The sequence below is a fragment of the Lepisosteus oculatus genome, chromosome 3 (genome assembly GCF_040954835.1).
Source record: "Lepisosteus oculatus isolate fLepOcu1 chromosome 3, fLepOcu1.hap2, whole genome shotgun sequence".
Classification (NCBI taxonomy): Eukaryota; Metazoa; Chordata; class Actinopteri; order Semionotiformes; family Lepisosteidae; genus Lepisosteus; species Lepisosteus oculatus.
Genome location: NC_090698.1, coordinates 10,749,445 through 10,762,500, shown reverse-complemented (window position 1 = coordinate 10,762,500; position 13,056 = coordinate 10,749,445).

Sequence of the window (13,056 nt, the reverse complement as noted above, 5' to 3'; positions counted from 1 at the left end):
ACACACTCACACACACAGGAGGGGTACATGTACAGTATAGTCACTCTGACACACTCACACACACAGGAGGGGTACATGTACAGTATAGTCACTCTGACACACTCACACACACAGGAGGGGTACATGTACAGTATAGTCACTCTGACACACACACACAGGAGGGGTACATGTACAGTATAGTCACTCTGACACACTCACAGGAGGGGTACATGTACAGTATAGTCACTCTGACACACTCACACACACAGACACACAGGAGGGGTACATGTACAGTATAGTCACTCTGACACACACACAGGAGGGGTACATGTACAGTATAGTCACTCTGACACACACACACACACACACACACAGGAGGGGTACATGTACAGTATAGTCACTCTGACAAAGATAAAGGAATGGTACTGTACATGTTCAGTACAGCTATTGGGCACAGAGGACAGCAGATAGTGTATAAGTATCCATATCACTCTGCAACTCACAACTGTCAGCCCACTAAAGCTCAGCAGGTGTGAGCCTGCTCAGTACCTGGATGAGAGACGACCTAGGAAAAACTAAGGTTGCCGCTGGAAGAGATGTTAGTGGGGCCAGCAGGGGGCGCTCACCCTGCGGTCCATGTGGGTCCTAATGCCCCAGTAGAGTGACGGGGACACTATACTGTAAACAGGCGCCGTCCTTTGAATGACATAAAACCGAGGTCCTGACTCTCTGTGGTCATAAAAAATCCCAGGGCGTTTCTTCGAAAAGAGTAGGGGTGTACTAGCCAAATTTCCCATTGGCCCTTACCAATCATGGCCTCCTAATAATCCCCATCTATGAATTGGCTTCATTACTCTGCTCTCCTCCCCACTGATAGCTGATGTGTGGTGAGCGTTCTGGCGCACTATGGCTGCCGTCCCATCATCCAGGTGGGGCTGCACATTGGTGGTGGTGGAGGGGAGTCCCCATTACCTGTAAAGCGCTTTGAGTGGAGTGTCCAGAAAAGCGCTATATAAGTGTAAGCAATTATTATTATTATTAATTATAAGCTGACAGTCTTACTTTGTACACGAGTGGCACAATTTGTTCACAGGAAGAAGCAAAATGTCTCTCTTTTTTCTCCATGTGAAATTCCAGCAGTGCCCACAGTAGACTAGAACCACCTGGAGAGTGTCCTCAGCGGCCCTGGGCAGGAGCCGGGGTGAAGGAGAGGAATTGTCTCAGAACAATGAGAATATTTCTGTGACATTGTCACACTGCCTCCAGAGGGCTTCTCTGGATTCATCTGGTTTAATGTTTCCTGTTTCCAGATGCTTGCTCATTCTTTTAAAAGACAAAATCCATAACAATCCTTGTTTTTCTGTGTGACTCCCATCATCCTCAGCGCTCCTGTGTCTGCATTGCAGGGGCAGGGCTCTGTGCCCAGAACTGGGGGTTGCAGGTTCAAATCCCTGGCTTGGCATAGCTGTTGTAACCCTGAGCAGAGCATTTTGCTCCAGTAAATACCCTGCTGCATTAATGGATGCAAAAAGGAAAAAAAAGTCAATCACATAACTTTATAATCAAAATTTTAAAGATATAATATTTTATCTGAAAGAAAAAACATTAGTCTGTGTGTCTTTACTGTGTATGTCCATGTGTGTGTGTGGTGTTATATAAATTGATAAGTATTTAAAGACTCATTACTGTGTGAAATTGGGTGCATATTTCTGTGTTTCAGTGTTGAGAAAATGCCCCCAAAGAGACAGCAGCTCCTGGCACACAGACGATGCTGGGGCGTCTTTACAGCGGAAGTGACTTTCTTACAAACCAGACGGCATCTTCTTATAAATCTGAGCTCCTGAAAATACCGTCCCTCTGGTGTGGAGTTCCATTGGAGTGTGAAGGGTCGGTAACAGACAGGAGCACATGTGTGTGGAGTGTGAAGGGTCAGTAACAGACAGGAGCACACGTGTGTGTGTGTGTGAAGGGTCAGTAACAGACAGGAGCACACGTGTGTGTGTGGAGTGTGAAGGGTCAGTAACAGACAGGAGCACACGTGTGTGTGTGTGTGAAGGGTCAGTAACAGACAGGAGCACGCGTGTGTGTGGCTGTGTGTGAGTGTATCAGTGTTCAGTGAGGTTGTGAGAGGGCTCAGGCTGTGACACAGTTGCTAATTGATTTCTCACAGACATCTGGACTGCCAGCCCACACGCACACACACAGCCTGACACACACCTCACGCTCGCAGCCACAGCGAGGGGGGATAGACCCCACGCCCAAAGAATTTCCTAGACATAGAGACGAGTAAATGACGAGAACAGATGGTGGAGGTGGCAGGCAGATGGGGTTTTAGATGTTCACGGCACACTGGAATTCCAGAGGATTGCAATTTGGCACACATTCCAAACATGAAATCTGGGAATTCGCTCAGCCCACCACTGCGGGTTTCTCGTGAATTCCTGCGAGTCCGGACACGGAGGAGCACGGATAAACCACCAAACACCCAGCCTCCTACAGCTGGGAGAGATCACCCTCCTGTCCGAGAGAGAGGAGAGAGACGGAACAGAAGGGCATGTCTCTCAATAGTGTTCTGTGTTGTGTGTTGTACGTAAATGTTCAGTGATGTATTTGTATTATAAATGTACGTACAGTTGTTGCTGTGTTGGGTGTATCTGCAACAATGTAATTTATCAGTCATGCCAATAAAGTTGTTTGAATGTGAGAGGAAAGAGAGGAGGACAGAGGGAAAGGAGAAAGAGGGACATAAGGGGAAAGAGGAGAGGAGGCAGAGGGAAAGGAGAGACAGGTGGGAGAGGAGGCAGAGTGAGAAGAGAAAGAGGTGAGAGAGGAGGAGAGGAATGAGTTAGAGAGAGACAAGTAGAGGAGACAGAGGGAAAGGAGGAGGGAGGTAGAGATGAAAACAGCCTGTGTTTCTTCTCATCTTCGCAGAGAGGATTTGTGCTCCATTAAGCTCTAAGCCTAGATGTGCTGATGTTTTATTCCCCAGCAGAGAGAGAGCGCGCTTGCCTTGGACACATCTGGCGGCCGGTCAGTAATGGCTTTCTTAGTGTTGCTGGAGTCCAGCTGACAGGTCTAACCACCGCGCCCGTGGACACAGCCGAGTGCTGAGCAGAAGCCTGTTGAGGGGGACAACAGCAGCGTCTCTGTCTCTCTGCCCCGTTCCCGGGTCAGACCCCAACACCTGCGACACGCTGCGCCGCGCCGCGCCGCGCCGTGTGACTGTGGGACCATCAGTAATGCGGCCCGGGGCGAGTGCAGAGCAGAGCACAGACACGCGCTCGGCACGTTCAGATGTGTAATTGCCGGGAGTCATTTCCCCCCAGATTGTCCCCACGTTGACAGGAGGACACGTCCACGCACGCAACACTCACGATGACGTAATGCTATGACGGCGATAGCGATACCCCTAATTTCACAGCACTTCGCTTTTGTGGCTGTTTTTAACAGATACGTATTTTTTCCGGCGCTAGTCGTGATAATCCGGTGACATTTTCTGTTCTTAAAATGTAATATTTTTAATATTTAAGCCTATATGTAAAGTATTTTTTTAATTGAATGTCGATTCAATTTAATTATAAAGCAGAAGAATGATCACACTACCGTACTGGCTTGCATTTGTGAACAATAAACTGGCCAAACAAAATTTAAGACCAAAAATAATATTTTCATTTGTAGTATTTGATTTGTTTCAGTAATTAAGTGATTAAAGTTTCGTCGCGGGTAGTGGCGGCACTTGTCATCCGCGAGTTTTTCCTTGTGGTACTTTTTCTCTGGGACCGCCGTCCCGGCTTTGAAGAAACACGCGTGTGTACACGTCTGATTAACTCCTGTGTGTGTTTACTGTTCTGTACTCGGCGTCAACGAATCCCCGCACAGGATGGAGGCAGACCACCTTTCAGCCTGAAAAGAAGCCATTTGGTTTTATAAAACAGTCATTTCCACGGTGGAGATGTCCCCCCACGTTATCTATTTGTCAGAAGTCACTGTGTTTGCTGAGAGAAGTTTTGCCAAACGCTGTGTCCACACGTGGTCAACACAAATACACACGCTCCCCCTAGCAGGCCCCCCCGCGCCCCGGGCTGGAGTAGCCGCGGCGGCCGGATGAAAGCGCTGCGCTGATGGGTGAGTAAACAGTTGGCAAGGCCGGGGGGGTCTGGGTCTCCTCACTCGCAGCTCCGATAAGCGCTCTTATCTCCGCAGACACTAAATCAGTCACGGCCGCCTGACGGGCCTCCTCCATGATCTTGGGGAAGCGAAGGTGCCCGGGCCCTCGGGAAATGCCTAAGGCATGACTGCCCGCTTTGCTCACTTTCGCCTGTCGTCCGAGCTGTGTAGAGCAGCTCCCAGCCACCGGTCCTCACCGTCCCTCAAAGTAGATGTGCTTCTTTTCTAGAACCAGCTCATAAACCACTCTTTAAATGTCTTTAATGGTCACTACAAACCGTCCCTTTTGTTTCTGCACAAAAACGGGTTCAGAGCTAAAGTACCCCCAATAGTTTGTGTATTAATTATCTGTTCTAAGTGCAGTACATCTTGAGATGTTAAAACACTGCAGATGGTGTTGTGTAAGATAAAAACATGTTGGGTGAAGCTGTACCCGGTATATTGTGGTAAAGGTTCAGTTGGGTGTAGTAAAGCACAGCGACATCCCAGTGAAAACCCATTTCCTGAGGTGAGAGCTGCAGAGGATGACAGACTTTGATGTCTGGATACAATAAAATAACAGTAAGCTGTGGTTGAGAGCAGCATCACTTTCAAAGCAGGAAACCGAGAACTGAGTCAGAACGCACCTGGTACCTCTCTGTGATAACAGACCCTGGAGTGAATTAAAGATTGTTTGCGTCTGAAATCGTCTTCCGAGCTCTTCTGAAAGTCCTGCTAGCAGGGACTGCTCGGTGATCCATCTGGAAGAGTGCTGGTGCTGGTGCTTGTGTGGGCTTAATAGATTGACCTTTGCTGTGGAGAGGTCAGAGGGTGGATCTGCTGCTCCCTCTGACCTCCTGACACCTGCGTGGCCCCGGCTGCTGCTGCGTCTTTGACAGTACAGCCGGGGTGATCAGAGGACCCCGACGCTTTGACTCCGGGTGGGCTTGTTTAAACGGTTCCTAAACAGAACGTCGTGAACTTTGTCCACTAAGCATCGCCCCTTTGCTGAACTGAGAGCTTTTTCTTAATTGGCCCGCAGAGAAATGATAAACGGTGAAGATTGAACTAGAGGATTAGGAGGACAAGTGGAAACTTTTATGTGCATTTAAACCTGTGAACGGGATTCTCTTCTTTACACAAAGGGTGGTGGGAGTGTGGAACAAGCTACCCAGCTTAGTTATTGAAGCTGATACCCTGGTTTCTTTTGAGAAACAGCTGAGTGAGATCCCAAAGTCCAATTAATAACTACCAAACGATTTAGATGGGCCTTCTCTCAGCTGTAATTTCCCCTATGTTCCCATTAATACACTTTCACAGGGTGTGTTCTGCTGTAAATATTCTTATTTCTTACTGCGTTGCTGTTTGTCTGTTTTAGAGTTACAGATGTTCACGCTGAAGTGACTCCTCAGCTTTTGTATTGAAATGTGCGGGGGGGGAAACTAATTTGCGGTGACACTTCCAAACAGATCGATTTCATTGATCAGCTGTTCCCTCAGTCTGATCAACAGCAGCAATATCGATCAGCATCAGAGTTCCTCGCGGTGTGCAGCCCATCACCTCAGCACAGGAGAAAATGCTTAATCGGCGCAGTGATTGCAGTTGACGGCCCGTTTCAAAAACCCCTCTCAATGCAGAATTCCCACTTTCCTGTTTTTTGGGAATTGGCTTGGGTCGTGATGCCGGTCAGGGATCGCTGACGCTGGTCGCTCACCATCTCTGCCGTGTTGGCGTGCGGAGGGGCGCTCTGTGCCAGTCGGGGCCGCAGTGTGGTCGGAGAGAGCACTAGTGGGGTTCTGCCCCCCACACCCCGTTTCGCGCCAGCAGTAGCTCCCCTGCTGTTTACGCCCCGGAGCTGAGTAACAGGAAGGAGAGTTCAGATACACCCGGTAGAGTTGCCATGCGCAGCCTCAGACTCTCAGACGCGCTCCTGATCTGAGCTCCGAGCTCTACCTGTCCCATTCCGGCAGGCCGAAGGGGCGGGAGTTTGGGAAGCAGGGATGCAGGCAGCCGGGCGGCAGAGAGGAAGGGCTGTGCGACCCTGTCCATTGTGTCGCCGCCCTGACCTGCTGACCCCGGTGCAGGAGGGATTAGGGAACTCAGCTCCGAAACCAGAGCAGCTCCTTCCCGTCCAAACTGCTGACTCGGGACCTGGGTATGTGACAGGCCCGGCCCGGCCATGTTCTCGTCTTCAGGCCGTGCAGGAAGTGGCCTTCAGGACCTGAGTGGGGAGGTTTCACAGGACAATGGCAGAGCTCAGCGCCGTGAACACAGATAGACCCTGATTAATCACGGTACAGTGCAGTGAGTCACAGTAAAGGGTAAAATCTCTGTACACTGTGGTAAAGTCCACCGAGATCAGGGCATAAACACAGTACAGTGTGCTAAAGTCCACTGAAATCAGGGCATAAACACAGTACAGTGCGGTAAAGTCCACTGAGATCAGAGTATAAACACAGTACAGTGCGGTAAAGTCCACTGAGATCAGGGTATAAACACAGTACAGTGCGGTAAAGTCCACTGAGATCAGGGCTTAAACACAGTACAGTGTGGTAAAGTCCACTGAAATCAGGGCATAAACACAGTACAGTGTAGTAAAGTCCACTGAAATCAGGCAATAAACACAGTACAGCGTAGTAAAGTCCACTGAAACCAGGCAATAAGCACAGTGCAGTGCAGTAAAGTCCACTGAGATCAGGATATAAACAGAGTACAGTGCAGTACAGGTCACTTCATTTCCAGAGACCAGGACACACTGGCCCTTTCAGCCCAAGTAAACAGGTTCCACAGCCACACAATTCCCCTATCCCTAATCCTGAAGCCCTTGGTTTACTGCAGCTTTCTGTTTGTCAAAGGCTCCTGACGGAAACACACTCAGACCTGAGGTATGGAATTTATGATCGGTGGATTACTTGAAGGTTTAATGGCATCCCCACCAAAGCCCAGCTGAGGTTAATAATTGGCTCAGTTTGATTAAGTGCACTCAGAACTGGATTGCAATATGAACCCCAAGGTTCATATGCATTTCTCTGAAACCAAGAGAGAGAAAACCTTCTCTGGGGGTGCAGAAGTCTCAGCTAAGCTACTAAACATTCTATGGAGTGATATGTATTCATAGAATGCGGGTATCTGGAGCAAGCTGTCCAGCTATGCTATTGATGCTGATTCGCAAGAACTTGTGTACAGTGTCAGTGTCTCTGTAGGACTGGAGTACAGCATCAGTGTCTCTGTAGGGCTGGTGTACAGCGTCAGTGTCTCTGTAGGGCTGGTGTACAGTGTCAGTCTCTCTGTAGGGCCGGTGTACAGTGTCAGTCTCTGTAGGGCTGGTGTACAGCGTCAGTGTCTCTGTAGGACTGGTGTACAGCGTCAGTGTCTCTGTAGGGCTGGTGTACAGCGTCAGTGTCTCTGTAAGGCTGGTGTACAGTGTCAGTGTCTCTGTAGGGCTGGTGTACAGCGTCAGTGTCTCTGTAGGACTGGTGTACAGCGTCAGTGTCTCTGTAGGGCTGGTGTATAGCGTCAGTGTCTCTGTAAGGCTGGTGTACAGTGTCAGTGTCTCTGTAGGGCTGGTGTACAGCGTCAGTGTCTCTGTAGGGCCGGTGTACAGTGTCAGTGTCTCTGTAGGGCTGGTGTACGGTGTCAGTGTCTCTGTAGGACTGGTGTACGGTGTCAGTGTCTCTGTAGGACTGGTGTACAGTGTCAGTGTCTCTGTAGGACCGTTGTACAGCGTCAGTGTCTCTGTAGGGCTGGTGTACAGCGTCAGTGTCTCTGTAGGACTGGTGTACAGTGTCAGTGTCTCTGTAGGGCTGGTGTACAGTGTCAGTGTCTGTGTAGGGCTGGTGTACAGCGTCAGTGTCTCTGTAGGACTGGTGTACAGTGTCAGTCTCTCTGTAGGGCCGGTGTACAGTGTCAGTGTTTGTAGGGCTGGTGTACAGTGTCAGTGTCTCTGTAGGGCCGGTGTACAGCGTCAGTGTCTCTGTAGGACTGGTGTACAGCGTCAGTGTCTCTGTAGGGCTGGTGTATAGCGTCAGTGTCTCTGTAAGGCTGGTGTACAGTGTCAGTGTCTCTGTAGGGCTGGTGTACAGCGTCAGTGTCTCTGTAGGGCCGGTGTACAGTGTCAGTGTCTCTGTAGGGCTGGTGTACGGTGTCAGTGTCTCTGTAGGACTGGTGTACGGTGTCAGTGTCTCTGTAGGACTGGTGTACAGTGTCAGTGTCTCTGTAGGACCGTTGTACAGCGTCAGTGTCTCTGTAGGGCTGGTGTACAGCGTCAGTGTCTCTGTAGGACTGGTGTACAGTGTCAGTGTCTCTGTAGGGCTGGTGTACAGTGTCAGTGTCTGTGTAGGGCTGGTGTACAGCGTCAGTGTCTCTGTAGGACTGGTGTACAGTGTCAGTCTCTCTGTAGGGCCGGTGTACAGTGTCAGTGTTTGTAGGGCTGGTGTACAGTGTCAGTGTCTCTGTAGGGCCGGTGTACAGCGTCAGTGTCTCTGTAGGCCTGGTGTACAGCGTCAGTGTCTCTGTAGGGCTGGAGGACTGGTGTACAGTGTCAGTGTCTCTGTAGCTGGTGTACAGCGTCAGTGTCTGTGTAGGGCTGGTGTACAGCGTCAGTGTCTCTGTAGGGCTGGTGTACAGTGTCAGTGTCTCTGTAGGACTGGTGTACAGTGTCAGTGTCTCTGTAGGGCTGGTGTACAGCGTCAGTGTCTGTAGGGCTGGTGTACGGTGTCAGTGTCTCTGTAGGGCTGGTGTACAGTGTCAGTGTCTCTGTAGGGCCGGTGTACAGTGTCAGTCTCTGTAGGGCTGGTGTACAGCGTCAGTGTCTCTGTAGGACTGGTGTACAGCGTCAGTGTCTCTGTAGGGCTGGTGTACAGTGTCAGTGTCTCTGTAGGGCTGGTGTACAGTGTCAGTGTCTCTGTAGGGCTGGTGTACAGCGTCAGTGTCTCTGTAGGACTGGTGTACAGCGTCAGTGTCTCTGTAGGGCTGGTGTACAGCGTCAGTGTCTCTGTAGGGCCGGTGTACAGTGTCAGTGTCTCTGTAGGGCTGGTGTACAGCGTCAGTGTCTCTGTAGGGCTGGTGTACAGCGTCAGTGTCTCTGTAGGACTGGTGTACAGCGTCAGTGTCTGTAGGGCCGGTGTACAGCGTCAGTGTCTCTGTAGGGCTGGTGTACAGTGTCAGTGTCTCTGTAGGGCTGGTGTACAGCGTCAGTGTCTGTAGGGCTGGTGTACAGCGTCAGTGTCTCTGTAGGGCTGGTGTACAGCGTCAGTGTCTCTGTAGGGCTGGAGGACTGGTGTACAGTGTCAGTGTCTCTGTAGCTGGTGTACAGCGTCAGTGTCTGTGTAGGGCTGGTGTACAGCGTCAGTGTCTCTGTAGGGCTGGTGTACAGCGTCAGTGTCTCTGTAGGACTGGTGTACAGTGTCAGTGTCTCTGTAGGGCTGGAGTACAGCGTCAGTGTCTCTGAAGGGCTGGTGTACAGTGTCAGTGTCTGTAGGGCTGGTGTACAGCGTCAGTGTCTGTAGGGCTGGTGTACAGCGTCAGTGTCTCTGTAGGGCTGGTGTATAGTGTCAGTGTCTCTGTAGGGCTGGTGTACAGCGTCAGTGTCTGTGTAGGGCTGGTGTACAGCGTCAGTGTCTCTGTAGGGCTGGTGTATAGTGTCAGTGTCTCTGTAGGGCTGGTGTACAGCGTCAGTGTCTCTGTAGGGCTGGTGTACAGCGTCAGTGTCTCTGTAGGACTGGTGTACAGCGTCAGTGTCTGTAGGGCTGGTGTACAGTGTCAGTGTCTCTGTAGGGCTGGAGTACAGCGTCAGTCTCCACTGGTGGTGCAGTGGTTTGCCTTGAGTGCTGTACTCAGTGTTAGTCCAAAGCTCACCAGCACAGCCCCCCTCCCCCCTCAGCACCATCAGCCTGGACAGAGCGGAAGCCTGCAGGCGGTTAGAGAGGACATCTCCCTATTGTTTGGAGCTGGCTGGAGCCAGGGAGGAAGTGGGACAGCCTGCAAAGCAAGGTGGGGGTTAGAGACTCTGCTTTCCTGGTTCTGGTCTGAGCAGTAGCTCCTGCAGTCTTTATACAGTCTAATATACAGTGGATCTGTGTTTCTTTAGGTGCTGTGTTCCAAGTCAGTATTCCTATAGGATTCGTATGTCTGCAACGGTGTATGCCAGTTGTATTCAGTGTTGAAATCACTGTTATATTTATTGTACAGTAAGATATACCACTGTTTTCTGATACACACTATGTCTCCACAGGGCCTGTTTACAATGTCTTTGTTCTCTGTGTAGTTTAAATTGTCAAGAGTCCCTATAAGGCCTGTATACAGTGTCTATAGAGGTTTACTGTATAGTATCTGGGGTATCAACAGGTTGTTTGTGTAGTGTAGGGTGTATCAGAGATGTTTTCTCTGCATTATTCTAAAGATCCAAAGCAATCTAAACTTTTCAGTATTGAAGCTTCTACTCTCCCAGTTTAAACATACATGAAAGTAAGTCTGAATTGCTAACTCCAATTTCTCTTCTGAATAATTTAACATTATAATCAGCCCTGCAGGGCAACAGACTGTCAGTGAGCACAGTCCACGTGTTTCTGAGAGAGAGTGAGTGTGGTTATCCTGTCTTTTTGTCTTACAGTGCATCAGTGTGTCTCTCTGTCTCACAGTGTGTCTGTGTGCCTGCCTGTCTGTCTCACAGTGTCTCTGTGTGCCTGCCTGTCTGTCTCACAGTGTCTCTGTGTGCCTGCCTGTCTGTCTCACAGTGTCTCAGTGTGCCTGCCTGTCTATCTCACAGTGTGTCTGTGTGCCTGCCTGTCTGTCTCACAGTGTCTCTGTGTGCCTGCCTGTCTTGGGGTGAGATGTCCCCAGGCTGTTCTGGGGATCCCCAGCTCACAGGAGCTGAGCTGGTTCTGGAGGCTGTAATTAGCCCTCTCCCGAGACGAGCTGCAGAGACTGCATTATTAACACACCTGCACGTGGCTCTTCAAAGTCTCTCCCTCAGAGCTCTGGACCTCCCTGTACCCCTCCTTTCCCCATCCTCTTCCTCAATTACCAGGGTCATAAATTATTTCTCCTCGTGGTCTGTTAGAGCCCCACATTCTCCAGAACAGGTACATCCTGTCTCCATGGCTACAGGGTGTTCCTGGGTTATCCTGCTCGTAGTTCTATAATTCCCAATTAAAATGCAATTACTCCACATGCCAGGGCTGGGGCAGCAGTCAAACCCACTGCTAGCTTGTTAAAATCACTCCGCTAAATGCAACGATCCCAGGATGTCGCCCAGCCCCAGTCTAACACATTGCCTCCCTTTCTCAGCTCTAACCACTGACCACACTGCCTCTCAGCTCTAACCACTGACCACACTGCCTCTCTCAGCTCTAACCACTGACCACACTGCCTCTCTCTCTCAGCTCTAACCACTGACCACACTGCCTCTCTCTCTCAGCTCTAACCACTGACCACACTGCCTCTCTCTCTCAGCTCTAACCACTGACCACACTGCCTCTCTCAGCTCTAACCACTGACCACACTGCCTCTCAGCTCTAACCACTGACCACACTGCCTCTCAGCTCTAACCACTGACCACACTGCCTCTCTCAGCTCTAACCACTGACCACACTGCCTCTCTCTCTCAGCTCTAACCACTGACCACACTGCCTCTCTCTCTCAGCTCTAACCACTGACCACACTGCCTCTCTCTCAGCTCTAAACACTGACCACACTGCCTCTCTCTCTCAGCTCTAACCACTGACCACACTGCCTCTCAGCTCTAACCACTGACCACACTGCCTCTCTCAGCTCTAACCACTGACCACACTGCCTCTCTCTCTCAGCTCTAACCACTGACCACACTGCCTCTCTCTCTCAGCTCTAACCACTGACCACACTGCCTCTCTCTCAGCTCTAAACACTGACCACACTGCCTCTCTCTCTCAGCTCTAACCACTGACCACACTGCCTCTCTCAGCTCTAACCACTGACCACACTGCCTCTCTCTCTCAGCTCTAAACACTGACCACACTGCCTCTCTCTCTCAGCTCTAAACACTGACCACACTGCCTCTCTCTCAGCTCTAACCACTGACCACACTGCCTCTCTCTCTCAGCTCTAACCACTGACCACACTGCCTCTCTCTCTCTCGAAGTACTGTACTGACACCTGAAGAAGGCTCCACGGCCAAAACGTTGTGTTTTCTGTCTTCTTTATTTCAGCATGGAATAAACCTATTACTTGTACTGTACTGTAGTTCATACCTGTAGCTTCGTGTACAATCATATACAATAATTAACCACCAGGGGGCGCCGTAAATCCTTAAAATTATCCGATACACTATCAAGATACAATACTGTAACAAATTATCATTAATAGTTCTGTAAATTTTGACAGAGACTTTTGTGATAATGCGCGAAACAGCACCTATTCAACCTTTTATAGCAAATGTATTACTCTAATGACATTTATTAGATTGAAAAACAAATAGAAATGTACAGTAAAATTGTACTTGCTCAGTCCTATTAGAGTACATTACACTAAAACTGGTTTTCAGCAAAGTGCAGTTAACTGCATTGCTATACACTATGCTGTTGTCCAACATGTTGCAGCTACACTATACAGCGCAATACGCTGCACTCTTTGTACACTGCAGTCCAATACATTATACATTACAGTCCATTACATTCCTATACAGTACAGTAGGCTGCAGTTTAATGTTACTATAAAGCACACTACAGTCAAATACACTATACAGTACAGTACACTACAGAACAATATGTTACTATACAGTACCGTACACTGCAGTCTAACAGTGCAGTCCCCTACAGTCGAATACTTTACTATACTGTACAATATACCGCAGTCTAATGTTACTATACAGCACATTATAGTCCAATACAATATACAGTTCTATGCAGTCTAATACAGTACAGTACACTACAGGACAAGACGTTACTATACAGTCAG